At 39.4% G+C, this 25,556-nt stretch overlaps 1 long non-coding RNA gene across 1 annotated transcript in view; it reads right to left on the bottom strand.

Moving 5' to 3' along the window:
* Nucleotides 1-2,621: 2,621 nt before the first annotated feature.
* The window catches only part of LOC140532807 (uncharacterized), a 124,883-nt gene continuing 101,948 nt past the window's right edge, over nucleotides 2,622-25,556 (bottom strand). The window contains exon 6 of the long non-coding RNA XR_011976671.1: nucleotides 2,622-6,497. This is a non-coding gene — a long non-coding RNA (uncharacterized lncRNA). The remainder of the gene's footprint in view (nucleotides 6,498-25,556) is intronic.

The raw sequence follows: 25,556 nt of genomic DNA, 5'->3' as shown, positions 1-25,556 counted from the left end.
CTTCTTTTACAATATGACTTATGTGGAAATATAAAAAAGAAAAAACTAATTCCTGATGAGTGTGAATAATAAATCCTGTGAAGTGGTCACATTATTTAAATTCACATAATCTGGTATTATAATTATATGTAAAATATGATCATTGGTTCCAGACCAATGGAAATATGTAATGAATATTCAACTAATGTGACCACTTCGTGGGATTCATTATTTGCTGCATTTTCTTTTTGAGGTTATTGTGAGGTTTACAATGTGCTGTAAATTGCAAACTCTTCTATAAATATGAGTTCTAACTATTATTCATGGCAGCAAGGACAAATAAGCATTTTTTAAAAGTTTACTATGGGCCAGGTACTGTGCTAAATGCTGGTGATGACATTCGTGATACAGATTTAACTTAATGAAAGAAAATAAGTAAAACACTGATGTATCTCTGGTATAAGGAAAGACCCTTATTTTAGAGAATGGGTTTTTATAATGGAATTCTTACCCTGTGGTCTGTGCAAGTTTGTTTACTTTTGTAAGAGTGCTAAAATAAATTCTGTAACTGAAGAAAGTTGAACTGGATACAGTTCATAACTTCATGCCTCTGAAGTAAGAAGTTGGATATTTTCTGAGACACAGTTTTGCAGGGACAACCTAATCTGAGGCAAATTCCTTAGTCTGTTTTAATAAGGATAACTGTGTTGACTCTGTGCTCCCTGATCTAAAAGGGACCAAATCCATTTACTCCTGGAAGAAAATGTCACCTAGAATGGATCTACCCCATTTGCCTTGTGGGTTTTGTTACTGCTGAGCAATCCAATGGTATTTCAACTTGGCACCAGTTTGGAAACCCTAACATTGGGCTGTTTGCTGGGCTTATTCCCTTGACAGCTCAAACATGCCTGCAAAAACACACTCAGTATCATAGATATACAGCCATAACTTCCCTTGGCAGTGCTGAACTCACCAACATCCATCATGAGGTTTTCTAACATCTTTCACAATTGAATATCTGACTTTTAAAAGTATTGTCATTTGATCTGCAGCATTTCTGTCGCGTTCATCTGGAGCAATCAGGTGATCGTCTGTAGCCAGGATGCAAAAAGAAAAGGCCAATCACTCAAATGCTTCATGCACGGCTGCCCACGGAGCAAAATTAATAATGGTTGCATTTGCAGGATGACTCTGTCACATCACAGAGACGAAATCTGACTAATTCAATTCCTCTGCAGTAAATGACCTGAAATATTGGGGCTGAAAACTCAAACACTGTGAATAGCGTACAACTAAACAGCCTACCATTTGCCAACCTACTTTAAAGAATGCACACAAAATTTTTTCTTGGCTCAGTGGGATTTTTTTCCTCACATAAATCTAACATAGTTCCGCCCCTTAGATTTATCCATTTTCTTCTTTGGTGGATTCTAATTGGTTCCCACTGTGACCTGGCAGCTGCCAACCCAATCATATGCCAGTTTAATCAGCTCTAGGCATATTTAACAAATGGTTAGTTATTTCACTGTGCACTGAAGGGTAGCTGTGACTATTCATTTTTCCTGTCATCCTTTTGGGGCTGTTCTGACAGCCTGGCATGTGATTTATTTTATGGCAAGATTTTCTGTACTACACAATTGATAAGGCATCTTCGCTACCATTTCCTCTATCACCTCAATAGGAAAAGTTAGAAATATATTCTTTCCTTGCTTATGCCACCAAAATACTGATCACTAACCTGTCAGTTTGCAAAGTGAATTTTTACTTAATTCTTTATGACTGGACCCCTATAAAGATGTATTGCAATGGAATAATTGCGTGCTAATTCATGCCATCCTTCCTGAATGAGTACTTAATCAGGTAAAAAAAAATGTAATAGGCCTATTCATCAGATGTTTAATGAATGAGCTTTAAATAACAATGCATCATGGAAAATAGCTTGGAAACATATGAATCCAAGCTTTTGTTTGAATTTTTTGTTCAATCACTTTACCCACTAGAGAAATAATTGTACTTCATCCTACTGTTTATGGAACACAAAGATTTAACTTTCTGGCTATAATGTATGAAGAAACAAAATGGAAATATGTAAATTTTCAAGGAGCATTCAATAACAGAGATTTTTCTTATTCAAAAGAACTAGGATTCTTTGATCTTTTCAAAGTCAATGGATTTATACCAAATATGGAAATCATCCCACTACAGTGTATGTGTGAATAGTGGGTTCAACATGTGAGCAAAAAGCACAATTTAGTGAGACAGATGAGAAAGCAAGATGATTTCAGCCTGGGCTCCATCTGCAAATAGATGCTGTTCAGACTGGAGATTCTTTCTCCTGCTCATGTGAAGAACATCTTAGTACTGTGATCTTTCTATTGTAAGGATGGCCAAAGGCCAAAAGGCAAAGGGGTAGAGTTATAAATCAGATAAATAGAGAGGAGAGAGAGAGAGATGGAGAGAGGCTCAGGTAGGTAGGTAGGAAGGGAGGGAGGAGGAGGAGGTAAAGGAGGAGGAGAGAGATGGGGGGAGAGAGAGGAAGAGAGAAAAGAGAGAGCAGAGAGAGAGAGAGGAGAAAGTGAGAGGAAGAGAGAGAGAAAGATTAGAATATCCTAATCTTTCTTCCTCATGAGGAAAAGAGGGAAAGATTTTACTTAAGGCTGTAGAGTCAGAAAGGCATCTACATGAATTCCAATCTGACTTCATATATTTACTAGCTGGGTGACTCTGGCAAGTCACTTAAACCTATTTGCCTTAGCTTCCTCATCTGTAAAATAAGCTGGAGAAGGAAAGGGCAAACTCCTCCGGTATCTTTGCCAAGAAAATGCCAAATGGGGTCATGAAGAGCTGGATATGACTGAAATGACTGAACAACAGCAACAATTTAATATGGTTGGAAGGAAAGAGATCTTCCATGATATTTATCAGCAATTTTCTTCTTTGCTCCACTAACTCAAAATAAAATTGAAGGCTTAGTGAGGAAACTGAGGACTAAGTAGAGTAAATATCTAAGAATCCGGACAGCTAGCTAGCTACCCCACACCTGAGCCTTCCTCTTACATTCACAGAAAATTTGGAGCAATTTGAGGAGCACTGGGAATGAACTCTTAAAATGCCTTACCCCTGGTCCTGCTATGAAGTTTGTTCCCAGGGGAACCTTTCCCTTGACACTAAAGGCAGGTAAATTGGGAAGGTTGTCTGAGAGTAGTCATCCATTAAGCCATTGTCAGACATTAATGACTGTTAAAAAAATTTAGTCTTCCCAGGCCTGGTTCTTAGAATCTCAGGGACACAGTGTCACATAATTTAGTTAGCGTAGTGGTAATCTGATAGGGAGTTTGGGGGCATTGAGGCATGTGGAGGTGGAATCAAGCACAGAGTGAGCCATAGACAGCATGGAAGAGGGTGACATTTGATTTTTCCAAGAGGATAGTGGGGAGGGGGCAGGGAATAGCTGAAGCAAGGATCAGTTGATTGAACTGGTCTCTATTTCTCACCCAGCTGCACTCCTTTGGCTTGATCTTAATCATGCTAGGTGAACTAGCGTCCTCATTGTCAGTACTCTTTGCTCCTGAGGACTGGAAAGTGAGGCACAGAACTCCTCTCAGAGCCTTCCAGGTCAGTCATCTCTTTATTTCCTACTGGGCTGCCCCCTTTGAATTAGACTTTTATTATGCACCTGAACCAGATACCTTTCCTCCCACACCCCATAAGCTCCTTGAGAGCAGGGGATCTTTTCTAAAAAAATTTTATCCCAAAGCTTAGCACAGCACCTGTGCTTAACAAATGTTTATTAACTGCCTATTTAGGATTTCCAGAGTTGGAAAAAGTACTGGCTTGCCAACATCAGGGGTTCATTGTTGTAAACAAAATACTTTATAAATCTTAAAATATTCTCTGGGTGGGGCTTGTTCTTGTGACCATAACCATAGTCTTTCCTACACCATGCTGCCATTATTTTTATATTTATCACTGTGGTGAAACTATTTAAATGTAACATGTGGCTATTAAAATTTGATTGGATTTGTAAAAAGTTGTTTATGTTTGTCAGGTTTGGAGAGGTTATAACTGATCTTAATCTCTGGAAGGCAGGGATTATATCTTTTAATACAATCACTTTGAGTCCCTTATGACATAGTCAATGAGTTTACAAATCATTCAAGATCAATTCCTAGAAATATACGGACCACAAGGAAATCAGGGATGAAAATAAGGGATGGACCTAAGGCAGGGTTGGGGAGCCTACAGCCCCGAGGCCATATGATACTATTAAAGGGCCACACTTGAGGACCTGGAGGGTCACATTCAATTTCCTTCCAATTCCAACATGATTTCTACTCCAAACACTATTCCCAGAAATGCAGTACCATAGGTGCATTTACTGGCATATATTCCCTTCATCTTTATCCTTTCCCCCTCATTTTTCTTCAAGGTGGTGTCATTTCAGCAACATATGGAATAAGCAAGGAAATACAGGGTGAGAATTCTATTGTGTGTGTGTGTGTGTGTGTGTGCGTGTGCGCGTTTTCTTTAAATGGTTCAATTGTTCTCATGCTCCTCATTAGCTCTGAAACAAGAATCATAGTCACTGAGTCATATTTGATTTGTGTTCTAAAACTAAATCTTTCCAGCTGTCGTGGTTTTGTTCCTTAATTGGAAAAAATAAAATTCAACTAGCTTATATAATAGCTTAGAATAGTTTATTCTTATAAGGAATAGCCTTTAGAATAAGAATATGTTTCTGTCATGGGCCTTATAAGTTGCCTGGGACTCTGAGAGCTTAAATTATCAACTTCAAAAACTAAGAGCCAGTATGTATCAGAAGTAGAATTGGAACCTAGGTCTTTCAGACTCCAAGACCAACCAGTTCTTTACGCACTGTACTAGGCTGCTCTCCATGAACTGGGAAAATTTTACAAACACACAAAAACATATATATACACATGTCATAATATTATGTTACAACGTGATATTATAATGCAGGATCCTTGGCTCAGTAAGAAGGCAGACGAAATTCTGTTTTATGCTGATAGTAACAATCCAAAGCATCTTTATAATGCCCTGGAGGCTATTTATGGACCAGAGGCCTTTGGTGCATCTCAACTACTCAGCACTAATGGAGTCACGTTGATGAGTGACATGATCCTGGAGAGATGGGCTGAATGCTTCCATAGTGTTCTGTAACAGTAAGCACCCCAATATACACGGGGCGGGGCCTGCTATCATAGGTTCTTTGATCTTCTTCTCCAAAAGGAAAGGCAACTTTTGAGGGGTCAACAATCACTTTAATCAAGCACATGTATCATTCAGTTAGTTCAGGGGAAAAAGTCAGCACCCCGAGCTTCAGAGAAAATACGGAGAAATCAAAGATCAGCAGACATGGCTTCCTCTGTCTGACCATAATCAATACATACATCACAATTCAACAGACAGGTTCAACTGTCTGACCCTAGTTACCTGAGACAGAAGCACCAACATCTGGGTTTTCAAAACTGGGGGGTCCTTATCAGCTTCCCAGAGTCCTTGTCTGGACAAACAAACACTTCTAGTCAGTAAGTCCCAAAATAAAATTGCACACTTTTTAGAGCTAGAGGGGCATCACATCCCCTGAGAACCAGTGCCTCATCAAGAAAAGGTGTGGACCTTCCTACAAATCTTCCCAGGCCCAACAATGGGTGGAAATGAATCATATTACCTTTATCATATTATTCAGAGGCAGTTTTAGTAAAACAAAAACAGCAAATTCTATTTTGCTTGCCTTTACATGTTCTCCACAGACCATCATCAACCACTGCTGAAGCCACTGACTGTATACCTCAGGTTGAAGTCAATCCCTGTCTAGCTGAACTTCCAAGGGAAGAAGAGGTTTTGAATTGCATCAGGCTCCTCTATGTGGTAAAGCTCCTGATGTTGATTCTCCTCCAGCAGACATTTACAAGGCAGAGCATCCACAGTTCATATAAAAGTTGACTGAAATCTTCCAGATTATATGGCAAGAAGAGGTTATCCCTTAGGAGTTCAAGGACGCTTCCATTGTCCATCTCTATAAAAGAAACAGAAATAGACTGTCCTGTGATAATCACATGGGAGTCTCTCTTAGTCATTGCTGGCAAGATTCTTGCCAGTGTCCTTCTTAATAGGCTGATCCTTCACCTAGAAAAGGGTCATCTACCTGAGAGCCAGTGTGGCTTCAGAAAGGGCTGATGAACAGTTGATAAGGTCTTTGCTGCAGGACAACTCCAAAAGAAACGCCAAGGACAGAACAGAGGTCTCAACACAATGTTCATCAACTTGAACAAGGCCTTTGATGCTGTCAGTCATGAGGGCTTGTGGAAGATCATGGCAAAATTTGGTTGTCTAGAATTCACCAGTGTTATATGTCAGTTCCATGATAGCATTCTTGTGCAGGCTCTGGATGATGAACGATGTTCTTGCACTTTCCCAGTCACCAAAGGAGTGAAGCAGGGCTGTGTGCTTGCTCCCATATTTTTTAGCATGATGTTTTCAGTAATGTCTGATGCCTTTAGTGAGGACAAAAACAGCATCAAGGTCAGTTATTGCACTGTGGTAAATTATTTCACTTTTAGCCTGACGATTAACACTAAGAAAGTAGAGGTTTTCCACCAGCCAGCACAACACTGTTCATATGTGAAACCATCAGTTACAGTAAATGGAGAAATTTTGAATGCTGTGGATAAGCTCACTTGTATTGGCAGTATAATTTCCAGGGATATTCACAGATGATAAGGTGACACATGCATTGCCAGAACTAGCTCAGTGTTTGGGAGGCTCTAAAGGAAAGTGTGGGAGAGAAGAGGTATTAGGCTGCCTACCAAACTGAAGGTCTACAGAGCCATTGTGCTAACCTCATTGTTGTATGCCTTTGAAATCTGGACAGCATACAGGCACCATGCCAGGAAACTGGATCACTTCCATTTGTATTCTCATAGGAAGATTCTGAAGATCATCTGCAAGATATGGTACTGGACACTGAGGTCCTTTCTAGAGCAGAAAGCATTCAAACCTTACTGCAGAGAGCACAACTTCAACAGGTTGGCCATGTTATTCAAATGTCAAACATATGTTTGTCTAAGTAGAACTCACACAAGGCAAGTGTTCACACAAAGCTCAGAAGAAGTGATACAAGGATAGGTCTCTCTGAAGAACTCTGAAATAGATTGTGAGACACAGGAGACACTGGCACAAAATCAACCAGCAAGGCATGCTCTCATCAAAGCAGGCACTGTGCTCTATGAGCAAAAGAGAATTGCAGTAGCTCAAAAGAAATGTGAGATGTGCATATTTAGAGACATCTCCACTCCAAATGTTCATATGAACTATTTGTGCCCAACCTGTGGTAGAACTTTCTGAGCTCATATTGGTCTGATTAACCACAGGCAGATCCTGTATGTTGACCCCAACACAATGATGTCATTTTGGTCCTCTTTGACTTTGAAGGACAACAATCAATCAACCAACATTATACTGTATTATATATGATTATAGCTATATGTGATTATATCACAATTCTATATATAATATCATCTACGGTATCTGTCTGTCTATCTATCTATCTACCTAACTATCTATCTATCTATCTTACATTTGGGTACCACAGAAAGTTTCTTCTCAGTAAGAGGACATCATCACCTTCTGGCCACTCCAGAAAGCTATAGGAGAAATGTCTATGGGCACTGCCCATCAGGTACTAAAGAAATCTTCACTAGGCACTAAGGGCTGAGGCATGAAAGGGAACCTTACTTTCTAGAAGCATTACCTAGTGCGTGAGTCTTTAGAGGTCTCTGGAGAAAAATTACTCATGAAGAGGAATGACAATCATCCAGGGAGTTTTATGAGTTTTTCTGTGGCCAGTAAAATATTTCCTCCTTGACTGTGTGAACTCTGTGCTTATAAGGGGAATTGATAACTCATAGGATGGTATCATATAGTGAAGTTCTCAGATTTTGGTGGGAAGAAATTAGAGAGAAGAGAAATTCTACCAAAATACTCCCTGAGCCTTATGAGTCATGTGAGAATCTCTAATGTAAGGATGATATTTTGAGGATTGTGTAGAATTAGATGAAAACAATGACCTTGTGCATTTTAGGAGCTATGGTTGCATTTCCCTTGCAAATGCCATGACAGATGTGAGCCCAATAGTGACTGTGTTTTGCATTGTAGTATGGAGGTGACCAATGAAAAATGACTACCCAGGTATTGGAAGGTTGATCTACGGGGATAAGGATAAAACATCACAAAAAACTGTTGCTTTGGGGAACAGAGGAACCTTGAAGACTGTGATGAGAATACTATTCAATAGACTCCAGATTGCTTGGAACTCCCTGAGCAGGTATAGAATATTAGATTAGGAGTGTGTGGATTGGGATATGGGGGGTTTTGGGTGGGCTTTGTGGATTGAGATTGGAGGTAAGGGAAAGGGATGGAGGCCTTTGGGAGGGTTGAGTGAAGTGGCAGTGGGAGGGTTGTAGGAGAAGGTAATAGGGATAGGGTAAAAAGAGAGACTGAAAAAGAAAATAGTATAAGTAATGGAGGGAAATTCAAAATTAGTAATTATAATTTTGAATGTGAATAGGATGTTTATAGCGGCTCTCTTTGTGGTGGCAAAGAACTGGAAATTTCAGGGATGCCCATCATTGGAGAAGTTGTGGTGTATGGTTGTGATGGAATACTATTGTGCCACAAGAAATGATGTGTTCAATAATCTCAGAAAAGCATGGAAAGACCTGCATGAAATGATGACAATCGAAGCAAGCAGAACCAAGAGAACACTGTATACAGTAACAACAATATAGTTTTAAGAATGTCTGAGCAACTAAGTCATTTTGACTATTATAAATATACAAATTGAGAATAAAGGACATATGAAGAAAGATACTATCTATACCCAAAGAAAACTGATAAATAGAAGTATGTGTAGAATAATTTTACATATGTACATATATGTGTGTATGTGTATGTATGTGTGTATAAACACATATATATGTACATGTGTGTATATATTTGTGTCTAATGGTAGTCATCCCTAGGGCAGAGGGGAAAAAAGGGAAAAAAAGAAATTTACACAATAACTTTGCATATTTGGAGAGAATAGCAAGTTATGCATGGTAGATTTTCAGCTACATGTACAATTATCTTTTTATTGTACTATGTTATGAAAATGCTTGTTTTGTTCTGTGAATTGAAAATAGGATAAACTTTAAAAAGAGAGAATATTAGATAGGCTGCCCCAGAAGGAAGGAAAACACTCTACTTTCCTACATGAATGACCTCAAGCTGTGGAGATTTCCAAGTTACCAAGAAGGAGGTAGCTGAGTGCTGAACTTGGGAGTCACAGAACCTGAATTTAAATCCCAATTCTGCTAATTACGACATGTGACCTTGGGAAAGTTACTTCTTCCTTAGGCCTAGTCTTCCTTATCTGTCAAATGAAGGGGAATGGAATAGATGACTTTGAAGTTCCATTTAAATGATTTCTATGGCTTTTTGAATAGTCATAAGAAACAAAAGTCCCCGAATAACCCACTCAAATTTTGACAACTATGATTAACATCAAGGAAGACTTCCTTGTACAAATCCCAAGCCATACTCACTGCTTTGGAGGCTGCTTCTCAATCCCTCCAAGTAGAAGGAAGAAAGGTCAAGCTGGGGAACTATTGCTATGGGCAAAATGGAAACATTCATGTTGTGGTATCTCTAATAGGAGAATACGTTGTTGATGTCCCAGAAACTGTGATCAACAAAATAAATTCTGGGAAATAGTGCCAGGGCTAGGGATGGCAGCCAACCTTGGTCCCTAAAAATAATCTCCAGCCCTGTATCCTTCACTGAGTCCATTAGATCAAGATCCATAGCATCACATACAGAAGGGAAAGTAAAGTTTGAAGTGTCCCAGATAAATATAATTGAAGCCATTTATTGAGGAAAAACTGTAGGCAGGGTAGCTTTATAACATCTGAGAAGAATAAGCCTCTGTGACCTTGGCGAAAAGGACTGACCCCCTTAGAGTTATATGTGAGGACATCCGGAGTTTCTAAGGGAGATGATGGACATCAGCTAAGAGGTAGGCATAGTGACTTCCTTGCGTCCTCATGAGATTTCTGGAGTTTCTATTGTCATTCACACAGACTCTAGTTTTTCAAGGTGTCTGCTGGGTACAATAGGCAGCAAGAAGGGGGAAAGGAAAGAGAATAAGAGTACTCTGACTATCCATGCCTCCTAAGCAGAAGCACAAAAAAGGATACCAGGCAGTGCTGGCAAAGTATTGCAGTTTTCAGAAACCCTGCACTTTCATCTAATGCTATGAACCATCAGATTCATAACTGAATCAGGAGAGGTTTAAATCTGTTGTTGTTGTGTTTGTCCTTTGTTTTCAAAGAGGACCATGACATCAGAGAAATGATGACATGACTTGCACTTGACTTTGTTTTGAGGGAGGGAGGGCTGTGCAAGGTCACCAGCCTCACTTTCTCTTCCTGAACCATCTGGATCCAGTGACCAGATATTCATCAGGATACCTGGAGATGGTCTAGAATGCAATGGCAGACCTTGGCCTTTTAAGCTAAGACTTTTTCAGGTGCTCATTTAAAGTGAGTCAATGCTTGTTTGGTGAATAGGTCTCTTTAAAAGTAGTCAGGGGGAATGGTGTCTTTAATAGAAAAGAAAAAAAATAGATAAACAGAGAAATCATGCTGGGAGGGGCAGGAGCCTCAGGGTTGTTGTTTGGAAAAGAAACTGTTACTATTGTCATTCACTCTAAGCCAGCAATGTCTAAAAATAGAGGGAAGGAAGGAAGGAAGGAAGGAAGGAAGGAAGGAAGGAAGGAAGGAAGGAAGGAAGGAAGGAAGGAAGGAAGGAAGGAAGGGTAGGCAAAGAAAGAAGGAAAAAAGAGGAAAAAAAGGACTCTAGCCAGGATACCCCAAGTTAATTGGGCAGCTTCTGGCCATCAAAATTTACCTTCTTTTGGAGAGGAGAAGGAAGGGGAGAGGGCTAGGTTGAGAGAGAGGATGAGCTAAGTTACCCAGCTAGCTGGGTCCCCATTCATGCAGCTTAGTCTACTCGTAGTTTTTGCTCATCCTTCATTTTCTAAGAGGACCATGACATCAGAGAAATGATAACATGACTTGCACTTGACTTTGTTTTAAGTGAGGGAGGGCTGTGCAGATCACCAGCCTCACTTTCTCCTCCTGAACCATCTGAGTCCAGTGACCAGATATTCATCAGGATGACTGTAGGCTTCCCAGAAACTAAGAGATGGAAGAGTCATTTGTGGAGGAAATAGCATTATGGCGGGGGTGTTTTCACTGCATGAGTGGCATGTAGGGTGTGAGCAGAGAATATTCATTATTTACTTCCTTGACATTCAAGCAGAAACTCTTTCTCCAGTAGAGGACTAAGGAACTCCCTAAAATACCTACTAGTCAGTGGCATAATAGGTTCCCCTAGCCCTAATACATCACCTATAGCAAAACAGGGGCAGCTAGGTGGTGGAATGGATAGAGTGCTGGGTCTGGAGTGAGGAAGATCTGAGTTCAAATCCAGCCTGAGGCCCTTACTAACTGTGTGACCCTCAGCAAGTTACCTATCTGCCCCCATTCCTTATATGTAAAATAGGGACACACTGGAGAAGGAAATGACAAACTATTCCAGTATCTTTGCCAAGAAAACACCACGGACCTTGTCTATGGGGTCACATAGAGTCAAACACAACTTAATGACTGAGTAACAATAAAGGGAGAGATAGTTAGGGATTGGGACTTAACCTTGTGATATCATTTGTATAGGAAACTTCCACATGAGGGAACTCCCTATACTGATGCAGGTTGGCACCTTCTCTGCATCTTATTCTCTTAATGAATTGATTAATACACTGGAAATTTACCACTCCTATTTGTGATGAAGATTCAGAGTGCTGGCTTCTGAGTCAAGCAGACCTAAAGTTGAATTCTGCTTCCAGTATTTACTAGCTATGTAACTCTGGGAAAGCCTTCACCTCTCTAAGCCTGTAAAATGAAGGGGGTTGGATTCAATGGATTCTCAGACCCCTTCCAAGTCTAAATACATCATCCCAAGATATGCTGAGGGTCATACAATCAGCTGATATCAGAGGTAGGAATTAAACCTAGATCCTTCTCCCACCAAGGCCTTCTGTGTGACTTCTATGTAATATTGCTTCTGTCTTCTATAATAATGAGATAAAACACTAAGATTACAATATATGCAAGCAACTAAACTCTGAATAAATGAAGCAAGATAGATAACCATACTTGATCATGAATTTTTTTTTTACCTCCTTCCTTTTTTTAGTTCAAAGTCTTTTAGATAAAATACTTTAGCTGGAATTTCAAATGCCCTATATCATCAAATACTAGCTACTGGTTTTCTGTATTGCATATATATTACCATCAGATCCCTATGGCAAATGAAGATAAGATCATTATCATTTTCCCAGTGGGGAAATCACATCACATGGGATTTCTAAAGCACAAGACATTATTCAAGACTCACTGAGAAAGCAGTAGGCTTTATGAACTCCTTAGAAGTACAGGTCTGTCTAGATGACCTTATTGTTTTTAGGGAATCATTGGAAGAACATGAAGAGAGACTAGTGAAGGTGTGGGATAAGCTGGAGGCTACTGGCCTAAATCTGTCACTTGCAAAGTGTGATGTTTGCAGACCTCTATCAAATACATATTTCATGCAGTATCTCATTGTGGAGTAGATACTAACCCTGTGGAGAAAGAAATGCTCATTATCTGGTCTGTCCAAAGAAATGCCAAGAACTGAAGATATTTGGGGGGGGGGGGGTTGGTCATTTTTATCAGATTTTTGGAGAAATTACGTTGTCATTGCAAAGCCTGTCAGGGATCTCACTCCAGGGGTGTCTTGTTGGAAGGAGTCACAAGCGAAAGGACAGAAGGAAAGTTCAGAAATGAGCTAAAGGGATGTGGACTCGGTGCATCTGAGACCATGGTGATTTGTACAGCCAAGGTGAAGGCAATCTGTGACTCAAAGACAGCAGGATCCCCAGAGGCAGAATTACTAAATATCTAAGCTGTCATTCTTTCTACATTATAGCTACTTTCTATAGCACCTAGATATATATGTCGGATCTATATTGGAAGACATATGTAAACAGTTATTGGTTTGTTTGTTTTTACCTCCTTCCTTTTTAAATTCTTTTACATAAAATTTTCAAGTCTCCAAGAAAACACATTTTTACCAGTACTTATTAAGTGTACTTTATCCTCAGCCAAGTGAGCTCATCATTCCTATATTTTAGACTGTGCTGCAGAACTAGAAACCCCAATCAAACAACTACATGTTTAATTCTTTCTCAGAAACATCTCCCAAGGATTAAGCTGTAAACTCAATTGTCCCTTTAGCCCACAAATTCCTTGTGGAACAGGAACAGTATTCCCTTAACTCTTTCCTTATCCTCCTTTTTTCTTCTTCCTAGGATCATCAGTATAAAATACTAGCAGAGCTATTTTTAGGAGGTGCCTTGACCACCATAAGGAAAGAATTGTTCTATTGCCTGTCCAACACCCTAGCCCCACTTATCTGGTTCTTAGAGAGAGGTACCTATCTTTAATGTTCCATTACTCACCCCACAGACAAAAGGGAAAATAATTCAGTGCCCACCCCTTACCTTTTTGGAATCAAACCCAAAATAACAGCCTGTTCTTCTCTACTTGGTTTACATCTCCAGTCCCTAATCCCCACTCCTCCCACATATTTTGAAGTCTTTTTAGTTCTCCTCAAGGCAGGGGGAGACAAAACAAAAGCCCAAGAGGTATATTCCTGATTTTGAAATTGAGGGGATGCCCATCAACTGAAGGATGACTGAACAAGTTGTGGTAGATGAATGCAATGGAATACTATTGTGCTATAAGAAATAATGAACAGGAAGACTTCAGAGAGAACTGGAAGGACCTATATGAACTGATGCTGAGTGAAGTGAGCAAAACTAGGAGAACATTGTCCACAGAAACAGCCACAGTATGCAATGACTGATTGTGATAGACTTAGCCCTTCTCAGCAATGCAAGGACCTAAAACAATTCCAAAGGACTCATGATGGAAAATACCATCCACATCCAGAGAAAGAACTACGGAATCAGAATGCAGATTGAAGACTATTTCCTTTTTTGCTTTGTTTTGTTTTGCTTTCTTTCTTTATCATGCTTTCTCCCATTCATTATAATTCTTCTATGCAACATGACTAATGTGAAAATGTGTTTAATAGGAATGTATGTATAGAGCCCATGTAGGATTGCATGACATCTTGGGGAAAGAGGGGGAGGGAAGGGGAGAAAATTTAAAACTTATGGAAGTGAATGTTGAAAACTAAAAATAAATAAATTGGAAAAAAAAGAATTAAGGGATCTAGTTGAGGCTGCCATTGGCAGGATCTGAAATATGAAGGCAGAGTAATGATGTCTTCTCTTAACCAGGAGAGGAAAAGAAATAGAAGTATATCCATGTAAGCCAGGAAATAGTCCCAAAGCATTAATTCAGTGTGAAGGAGGTCGTTTAAAATGTTTTAAGTGAGAAAGGGGATGTTGATATTTTAAGGCTATGTCACTTTTGTTCTATTTAAAGGAATAGTATGAAGAATTTTCTCTCTCTGGACATATTAGGGTGTGTGAATCCATGATCCCTCTAAGCCCCATCATGGTTTTCTTATACATTCCCCGGACACTGTTTTTTCTACCCCTAGAGCTAAAACTCAGAAGGTCATAGAGCTGGAAGGGGCCTCAGAAGTTGTCTATTCCAAGCTTCTTATTTTACAGGTGAGGAAAATGAGTCCTAAGACTTACCCAGAAATGAATGAAAAGGGAGAAGATTAAGAAAACGTTGGTAGGTTGTCGCTCTATGCTTGAGAAATAGGAATCTCCAGAACCCAAGTGAGCTATGGGAACAATATTAAACATTTATCTGATTTAGTCCTTTAATCTTAAAAGATTTTAAAAGGCTATTTCCTCTAGATTCATATCACAAAGAGGATCTTGGGTTTACATTACAGCTAGGACTTCACTCAGTTCAATAATTTTTAATCACAACAGAGGAAACTAAATTACAGGATTCTAGAATTTGAGACTGGAAGGAATCTTAGTGATCATTTTAATGAAATCCCTTCATTTTACAAATGAGGAAACTTGAGTTCCAGGGAGGTGAAATGATTTGCCAAGTCATCCAATTCATAAAAGCTCAGATTTGAACCTGACTCCTCCAATTTCTGAGCCTGCTGCTTTTGCATGGTATCCTCTTTCACTAAAAGTCTTTTTTAAAAAAATGATTTTATTTGTTTTCATACTAAAAGTCTTCAGGCGATGACTATAGAGGATTCCTGGAGAGGCAAGGATTGATCCAATGGTTTCAAAGATCCTAACAGCTTCAGCTCTTTTATCTTATGGTTTGCTACATTCACGGGTCTTAGAAAGGCATCCAAGTTCCCTCTGTGAATTACCTCTGTTTTTCCCCATAGAAATTGAAAAACTCAAGATCATGAGAGTGGAGCACTAAGTGTGAAAGTCATCAGCATTTCTTAGCAAATTTTTGAAATGATCTTTCTATAATAAAAGGCTAATTTCTCCCTGGTGCAAACTGAAAGAAGAGGAGGAGATCTACCACCATGATGGGGATCCAAGGTATTCTCTCATTGCTCTGGCCTCCTCACATCCTCCTTTCTCAAAAAGTTCCCCTCTCTTCTTAAAGTGCAGAGAAGGGATTCTATGGGCTTCATAGATGCTTCATAGACCCCAGCATCTGTCCACCAAAAATGTCATTCGTAATATCCATGAAAGGGCAAAGAAGATATAAGGAGAAATCGACCTGTGCTGCTACCCCAAGCTATAGCAGGAATAGAGATGTCCTCCATGTCATTGACTTGGGGATCTGAAAGAAACATTGCACTTTAGGAACTCCTTTCTGAGTATCATCCCTGGGGCTGGACAAGCCCCCAGAGAGGGCCATGAGTATCCACCCTGTTTCAACTCCCCCTCTCCTTTTATAATCCACTAAATTCCTAAATAATGTATGGGAGTTCCCTAAGCTGATGAAATCACAGATCCTAATTATTGCCCAATTAACTCCCCTACCCTAGTTCTTGACCTCAGCCTTAATACCCTATGAACATTTATTTTTGATTACTAAGGGAAATAGGAAAGAGGGCCAGATGCTGAGCAAATCCCCTCTATTAGAAATACTCAGATAATGATGGTTGATGACATTGTATTAAGCAATCGCCCACATGATACAAATCCCAGCTTGGCAATCTCATATGTAGCCTGTCTAGTACGTGCAAGAAGTTTCGCTGTAAAACCACAGGATGCCACCTCTCCATAGGTTGCTTCTATTGTTTCTCATTTCTCTGATATCTCCGGATGGCGAGTTCCTAAGGCATTGGGTTATTCTTGGAAATAAGACAACCTGCATTAAAGGCTAATAAGAAGCAAATAGGTACGCAGCAAACAGAGAGCAGGTGTTAGAGTCAATTTAGGGCCATCAAGATCATTGCAACTTGGTTTTCACAACCAAGCAGTATGAAGGAACTAACGTCCCATCGGTCCTTTTCTTATCCTTTAAATATAAGGGTTCCTTAATGGTCATTCCTTGAATCAATCAATCAATCAATCAACATTTATTTAGCACCTACTGCGGGCCAGGTGCTGTGCTAAGAGCTGATGATACTAAAAGAGGCAAAAGCTAGCTCCTGCCCTCAAAGAGCTTACCCTTTCCTCTAGGCAATCCCATTACTCCCATCAGGTAGGTGGTACAGTAGATAGATCACCAGTGCAGGAGTCAGGAGGACCTCAATTCAAATCTCACCTCAGACCCTTGACACTCACTAGCTGTGTGACCTTGGGCAAGTCACTTAACCCCAATTGCTTCATCCTGGGTCATCTCCAGTCATCCTGATGAATATCTGGCAACTGGATTCAGATGGCTCTGGAGCAGAAGTTAGGCTGGTGACCTGCACAGCCCTCCCTCACTCAAAACAAAGGCAAGTGAAAGTCATGTTGTTATTTCTCTGATGGCATGGTCTTCTTTGGCAATGAAGGACGAACACACACACCAATTACTCCTACAGCTTTAATTACAGCCACTATATAAATAACTCCAAAATCTCTCTTTTGAGGTCTGGTCACTCTTTTAGGCCTCTGAATTGCATCTCCAACTGCCTACAAGATAGCTCTTCCTGGGTCTCCCACCAGCGAACTCAACATGTCCAAAACCAAACCTTCTATTTCCGCCTCTAAGCCTACTTTTTCTTCTTCACTTTTCATGATTATGGCACTACCACTTTATATGGTGGGATGTTCACCTTGACTCTTCCCTCTTCTTCATTTTACAGGGCTCCTCAAAAGTCTCAGTGCATTTTTAATCTATTTTAGCTTAAGTATCTTATTCCTAATGACTTGCAAGGTTTAGTTTCAGTTCCACCTCTGAGATGTCTCTTGTAGCCATCCCCTCCTCTTATTCCCACTACCACTACACTAGAATAGGCCCTCATTACTGCCTGCCTGGGCAATTGTAATAAGCACTTTAAAGGTCTTCCCACTTCTTTCTTCCTCCTCTCAACAATCTGCATGGGCTAACACTGCTGTTTTCTGGAGTCAGAAAACCTGATTCCAAATTCCATCTCTGAATATTCTGTGACCCTGAACAAGTCACTTAACTTTACTCAGACCTCAGTTTTCTCATCTTTTATATGAGGGAGTTGGAGTAGATGGCCTCTGATGTCTCTTCCAGTTCTAAATCTATGGTCCTATGTAGGACCTTAAAATGACTGAAATCTCCTTAATAGTACATTAATAGTAACAGAACATTTGGTACCTCTGTGACCTTGGCTAAATCATTTAATCTCCCTGAGTCTCATCTGTAAAATGAGGGAGTTGGAATCCCTTCTTACTCTAGACTATGACCACCTCAACTCAAGTAATAGGTACACAGTCCCTCATCAAGTCAATATATTAAGACTCACCTGTGTGGTAGAGAAAATGCCAATTTATTTACACTTTTAGCACAGCCTCCAAGGGCCCAGGTTCACTTTCACATGAGAAGAAATTGTCAGAGCAGGACTTTAGAAGAAGGTGTCATCCTTGCTAACTTTTTATTCCAGAGCTAGAAATGAGCCTATTTCAGTTGCCTTGGGGAACTATAATTGTATTGAAATTTTTCAAAGGGCTAATCTCTAATTATTAGTGTATACTTCTTAATCTCTTCAAAAGAAGAGACAACAAGTCTTTCCACTTTACTTTGTTTAGTGACTCCTTTGCTCATGACATTCAGTGAGAGAAGATGTTATAAAGGGAGAGGTCTTGGGGCCTCCTTCTCTTTGAGGTCATATGGCCACAAGGAACAAACCTTAGTAACTTCACCTCTGTCTTGATTTTTCTTTTCACCTGAAGGAGAGTGGAGCCTCAGACCTGGTGAGTTCAGCAGGGTGTTCTAATAATTTTACTCTTCTAGAGTCTGGATTTCAGGGCCAGCACAGCAGTGATGCCCTGAGGAACAAAATGACCTTGAGGACAAAGATTCATCCAACAGAGATGGCATCTTTGGGTGGGATGTTGGTGGGAACTCAGTCTCTGTAATATGCTCATCACTTTGCTCAGCTAGAAGTGATAAGCCCACAGAGACTGAGGTGGTGTAAGGTCTATAGAGTATGTCCCCCAGGGAACAGGGGAATGGTAGGTACTTGTCTTTCTGTTATATTTCTGAAGTAAAATATCCCTTGGGAAAAGAAAAACAAAAAATACAGGGTTTTTTCCACCTTGTTATCACACTTATGGACAAAATGTTTCCAGAGCATTTTGATGATAAGTAGGCATGTCTCAGTCAATGTTCTGGTTCTGGGTAATCTGAATACTTCACAGAGGAGGTGTTGACAAACCAATAAGGAGCGCATAACAGGTCTAATTGAGAATTTGCTGTAGCGTATAACAACCTTGGGGGCAGCTGAAGGTGACAGAACCTAGCAACAGATTTAGATTTACTGCTGTCCAGTGATATTTCAGTCACACAGTAACTGTGGTGCTCTAAAGCAATTCATATGAAAATCAACTTAAGGTTGTTAAATGTTTCCAGTTGATGATTTGGACCTGACTAGTTAGTTATGCGTTTCCTCTGTGGCTTGTATAATTCCACTTTCATTTAGAAAGATTGAATTTATGTTTTTAAGAAAAAGAGATATTGAATCTGGTAACAGAAGGGTAAGGGACATATCTAAATCTTTGTGATGCGTTAAAAACATATTAAAATACCCCACCCACGCATGCACAAAAGGAATACCCTACACTCTAGCTACAATATTGTCCCCTCAGGACCAGGTCATGGGTAAGATGTTGCTTCTGTAACTAGGGAAAGTATCTTAAAATGGGGTGTAGGTGAGGGATAGAATGACACTTTTCATTCCTCTCCAGGGACACCATGACAGATGAAGGTTTGGATGCTGAGGGAAAGAAAAATACCCATCAGGAAGTGGCATGACAAGCAGAAAATGATTTTTTTTTGTCTCGTGTATCATTGTCACTTGCCAATTCATTTTGTATCTGGTTTTTAAAAGTAAGCATCTCTATCTCATCAGGTTTTATGTCGTAGCATTCCAGAGTTTCCAGTGCCCAATAAAAATAGCTAGCTGAGAGTCTAATTGACAGATTACAAATCAAAAAAGCTAGCAAGGCTTAAATGAATTTATATATTATTTATACTGGGCATGTACCTAAGTCATGTACTAAAAGTACATGAAGTAAAGTGGAAGACTGGGCTAACCTAAAAACCAGAGCCTCAGGCAGCATGACTTTAGAGAATTTAGAAGTCCCTAAATTCAGCTTCCTGTTGGGTTTCTTGCCTTAGAAATTTTGTTCACATTCCTCCAACAAATAGTCTGATGATTTCTTATCCATTTGATTTGACCCAAATCAGAGGAGAGCAGGTACCATATCACTGTCTCCACAGGACTAAATGGGACGTACTGGTAACCCACACTAGGTGAGTAATAGCCAGATACTTTTGATCGCTGAAGCATGGAAATCCATTTGATCCTAGACTTCTAGACAGACTGTTGGGATTTCATATTCTAGGATTCCCTGCCATAGCTCAGGACTATGGTTTCTGTACCAGCAATTCCTATAAGTCTCTCCAAAAAAGGAACATGTTAGAGAGCTACCTCATATAGTCATCTTGGCCAGTATGGTATCTTTTTCTGGGGCTTATCAACAAGTGGTTCTAAGATGTCAGACTTAGAATCAGGAGAGATCTGAGCTCCAATAACCAACAGTGTGACCTGTAGCAAGTGACTTAAATTTTATTGACCTCAGTTTCCACATCTGAAAAATAGGGGTAGAACACTTACATTATCTAATTGACATAGTTGATTTGAGGAAAGTCTTTACAAACCTTAAAGCAGTAAGTAAATATGAGCTGTTGCTGTTACTCTAATTATATTTTGGTCTATATAAAATGGAGACTTACAAGGAAATAAATAATCTGGATGATTTTGAAGCCAAGAAAAGAAATGGTGGACTTGTAAATCTCTGATTTTAAAATAGAAGAAATCATATGATGAACTCTTAGGTCTGATCCATAAGAACAGAACCTGTAAACATATGTATATATAAATAGAACAGGATCTATAGGCTAAGTTGACCACTAATAAAAGAAAGTCAATGACTCTTGTTGATTAGGGGAATAAGCAGAGGTAGGAAATTAAAAACACAGCCCACTTATCAGAGAATGACTGTTCTCACTGTCAATGCAGGTAATGAAAAATCTGACAACTAAAATGTCGTTTGTTAAGTTTAAATCCATTCCATGCATTTGAGAAAAGTCAGTTATGGTTTATTATTTCCATTTTTGTTAGAGGATATAAAAGTAGCGGCATCAATTTTGCAAAGATAGCCATAAAAGAAATCAGACCAAGTAAAAATTTTATACTTGGCATAGGTATTATATCAACATTTATGGATTGTATTTTCAGCACCTCTTTGGCAGCAAAAAAAAAAAAAAAAAAAAACCCTTTGGCAATTAACACTGTTTCAGACAAGAAGTTCTATGTACATATTCTCATTTAGGTCTTTGTCCTTTAAAGAAAGGACAGAAGATAATTGGAAACAGCTTTCAAGCCACGATACTTTTTCCGGTTTTCTCTGAGAATGGGTATAATACTGTGGAACTTTGGCCTTGCAAGTAAAAATGAAGCCCTACAAAAATCAATGCACAGCACAAGCATGTTTAGAATGAGCTGGTCCTTTGCACACCTCCAATGAGTCAGGAAGAAAAGGTGTTTCAGATCTGAAATGGTAGATCTAGAAGGGATCTTAGAGCAGCTATCACTAGCAACTGGAACAATATGAACTTTATACTCTGATAACTTTTTAAGTCAAATTCAGTTGGATGGGAAGAGACCCTGGACATCATGAAGCAGCTGTTAGGGAAGACCTTGAGGGATGATGTTATGTTTGTGGGAGAATAAGATCAGAGTGATCTTGAAGGGAGTTCACATGAAATGCAGCTGCTGAAGATGGAAGTATATCTTCTGGTAGTTCCCCCTTTTAAATAATCCATACGGCTAACTGGGGCTAGGCCTGGATGTTTTTCATGCTGCTGAAGATTTCAAGTCCATGCAAGTGCTGACACCACCCTCTAAATGTATGTGACTTGGAGCAAAGCCCAGTTGCCTCACCCTAGTTATGGCTCTCCATTGGAGAGCTCACCTAGTTCAATTTGTTCATTTTACAGATGAAGAAATGAAAAACTAAGAGATTTGACCAAAGTCTTACAACTAGTTACTGGAAGGACTGGGTCTGGAACCACAGGCATCAGCATCCCAGATCAGACAGATCATCTTTAAATAAAGGAGGCATTAGGCATGCTAAGGAAATGAAGCTACATTAAAACGACAATAACAAAACACTTATTCCCTAAAACTAAGAAAAGCTCCAGTCAAAAAGAGCTAGTTTAAATGACTTACTTACTATAATAGCTTAGAATTCAAATCACAGAGACATAATCTTTCTAAAAATTACAAGTAGTTCACTTGTTCAAAGGAAGAAGAGCAAAGGTGCTTACATTTAATTTTTTGTTAGAGCAAAAGTAGAGTCTTACTGCACAAGCCAGAGAGAGAAAATACCAACAGAGATGCTAATTTCTGAAGCAAAAGAGTAGTAAATGAATACAAGTCCTTTCCAAAGATAATAAGTGTGCACTCAGGAACTACATCACCATATCTCCTACTTAATGAAGTGATTTTTTTATCCACTGATTTTTTTTAATCTTTGTGGATTTCTTTTGTTAAGATTTCAGCATCTTCACAAAACTGCACCCCCTTAACATCGTGCCAGTTTCCTGTCAAACATTCACACCCACCTGACCAGATGACAGCCTGAATTTGTAATAATGAATGATAGTTACATATTTTTCTCACTAAGTTCATTACTCATAACTAATTATGTATTTTAGGTATAATCTTGGGTGGAGGGAAGGGTAGGCATAATAACATTTCTTGTTCTGCTTGTATTCAGTCTTGTTTATTCTGTCTCTAATAGTTTTTTTTTTCCCCATTTGTCTCTTCTAGTCACAAGGCCACTACTGGAGTTCAGTATCTCTTATCACCTCTCTCGTGGACTTCTCTAATGCTTTCTTAATTAGTCTTCAATACTGCTAAAATAATGCCAATGTAATCTCCCCTAGGCACAGGTTATGATTATGTTATGTAGTGAAGATGCCCAGACTGCAGACCACATGTCAACACCATCGATCTCACCACCTTTCTTCCACCTATCCCCCAGAGATCATTCTCTGAAGCATCTAATCCACTCAGTTTTGAACCTCACATCCAGAGGTCCTTTCTGTCCTCACTGATGACAGCTGCTATACCTGTCTGGTCCCAGATCCCTGGCTGCCTCCTTGCTATGTGTCTGATCACCATACAAATGGAATACCACCCCCTCCTACTTTCTACCTTTTGCCTTGGAAACAGTTACTAAATCAATACTTCTAGAAAGAGCATGTCAATTATGACCTATAGTTCCACTCACTGTCCCTATGATGTTCCAGAGCAAAATACCCTTTCTTAGTCACCATCCCATTATGTGTATTGTTTCTCCCTACTAACACAGAACCCTCTTCGAGGCCAGGGACTTTCTCTTTGGTGTATGTATTTCCAAAACTTAGCTCATTACCTGGAACACAGCAAAAGTTTAATAATTTTTTCATTCTTAAACCATCAATGGCTCCCTACTTCCTGCAGGATAAAATATGAACTCCTTGGCATTTAAGGCTGTTTTCAATCTGGTTCCCACCACCCTTTTTCTAAGCTTCATAGGCTCACAGAATTAGAGATGAAAGGGACCTCAGATACCGTCTACTCCAAGCTCCTCATTTTATACTTGAAAAAACCTAGACGCAAGGAAATTAAGTGACTTGCCTAAGATCACACAAGAAGTAAGCATCAGAGATGCGATTTAAACATTTGACTCCATTGTACCATACTGTTTCATACACACTTTTACAAATTCCACATTCCAGTCAAAATAACTTGGTATCTATTGTCCCAACTCAACATTCCTTCTATTTTCACAAGCTATTCTTTCTACTATTAACACTCTCCTACCTAATCTCTACTGCTTAAAATCTTAGTCTTCCTTTAAGGCTTAGTTTAAGTGCTTTTACTCCCTAAAGCCTTTCTGAACATTGCCCCCCTCAATTTTTAAAAATTCTCTTTCCCTCCTCAATTGTCCTTGTACTATATTGTATAGATGTTATATTCCCCCAGTGAAATATAAGCTCCTTGAAGGCAAGAATGATTTTTTTTACATTCTTAGCACCTAGAATAGTGCTTGGCACAGAATAAGATTCTAAATTATATTTGCTGTAATTGAATTAAAGTTAAAGGATACTTATAATTAAAAAAGTGAAACTAAAATAAAAGGTGTGAAGTAGAAAGAAATTCCAGATTATGGAGTAATATAAACATTTTCATAACCAAGTCCTTCTTTCTATTACCACCCCAAACTTGGATTCACACACTCTTTGTCCAATCTGAGGGCTGACTCAAAGGCACCATAGTTTCTCTTTGGCTCATTACTCCTCATCCTAAATTTACTTCAGAAAAAACATTTCAAATATGTTCTTGTCTTGGTTTGTACAGATGTTGGTAACAAAGAGTCCACAAGGCCCTTATATGTATTCAAGGTAGTAAATGCATACCAGATATAGAACAGTCTTTATTTTACCTCTGAAATAGATGCTGAAGACCCAAAGGGCTTATATAAATCCATTAACCGATATTAAAAACGTCTGTCACTTACCATAGTTCCTCTCAGAAAACTGAATTTGGACTAATCATTGGAGCAACATACTGACAGTCTAGTGGATTCGTAGCTTTCCCATAGGACTTAGCAATGATTTTTTTCTGAGATTTGTTAGTTTTGATCAAATCAAATTGGATGGTCCCTCCTTTAGGATTTCACTATTTTCTCCACCATATTTATTACAAATGCTTGCAAGCAGTTTACCATCCCAGAACTACTTCCCTAGAAGCAAAATGATCTAGCATTCCTCTTCTACTCTTCCTATTTCTTCTAGATCTTCTTGGATTTCTTTAATTTCCTCTTCCTTGAAAGTTGGTGTTGCCCTTTTCTTTAGGCTCAGGGCATAGTGGGCTACGTAACTCCAGCATCTAGGAGCATAATGCAGTCATTTCCAGGATCTCAGTCTGGATTAGTTCATCAATGTAAACCTGACAGACCACATCGATGGTGTCCTGCTTTTAGAGGTATGGCATTTGGAGTACTTAGTATTGACAGCTCAGACACATGATGTATATATGAAGCCTGACCTACATGTTGGTCAGAAGGCAGCCCAGTTTATATCTTTGCTTCTTATGGTAGGATTTCCTTTCACCCCTGGTCTTGTCATGCTTATGCCAGGTGTCCCAGAAGATACACCTGGGCAGCTCAAGATGCAAAGAGGAGATGTAGATGCCCAAAGTTGGTTTGGAAAAGGATGGGAGCAGCTTTATATATTTGTCACTTATGGCCACAGCGACATTCTCCCCTCAGCAAATGTAAACCTGCTTGCTGCGCCTACAACACTCTTTGGAGACTGGCATGCAGAACAATTAGGAGTTAAACCAGAAATTCAGGCCATAAACAAACTTCAGTACCTTTGTTCTTTGTGTGAGATTATGTCCATTTAAGCAGATGAGAGTCTCTCAAGAAGTCTGCCCATTCAAGGTAATGAAGAACAGAATCCTATCTCTATGAAACAAGCCCAAAGTTAGCCATGCCATGGGTCCTGTTCTCTTCCCACTTCCCTCTCTCTTTCCTTTGCCACTGGGTCAATTTTGTATTGTTAATGTTCACTTGTTCAGTTATTTCCAACTCTTGGTTACCCCATGGACCACAGCACTACAGACCCCTCTATCCTCCACTAGCTCTTCCAGTCTGTCCAAGTTCATGTTCATTTTTCCATGACACTATCTATCCATCTTATCCTCTGCCTTCCCCTTTTCTTTTTGCCTTCAATCTTTCCCAACATCAGGGTCTTTTCCAG

The sequence above is a fragment of the Notamacropus eugenii genome, chromosome 3 (assembly GCF_028372415.1).
Source record: "Notamacropus eugenii isolate mMacEug1 chromosome 3, mMacEug1.pri_v2, whole genome shotgun sequence".
In the NCBI taxonomy this organism is placed as follows: Eukaryota; Metazoa; Chordata; class Mammalia; order Diprotodontia; family Macropodidae; genus Notamacropus; species Notamacropus eugenii.
The sequence above is the reverse complement of the archived record's forward strand: the minus strand, read 5'-3'. Positions and strand labels throughout refer to the sequence as shown.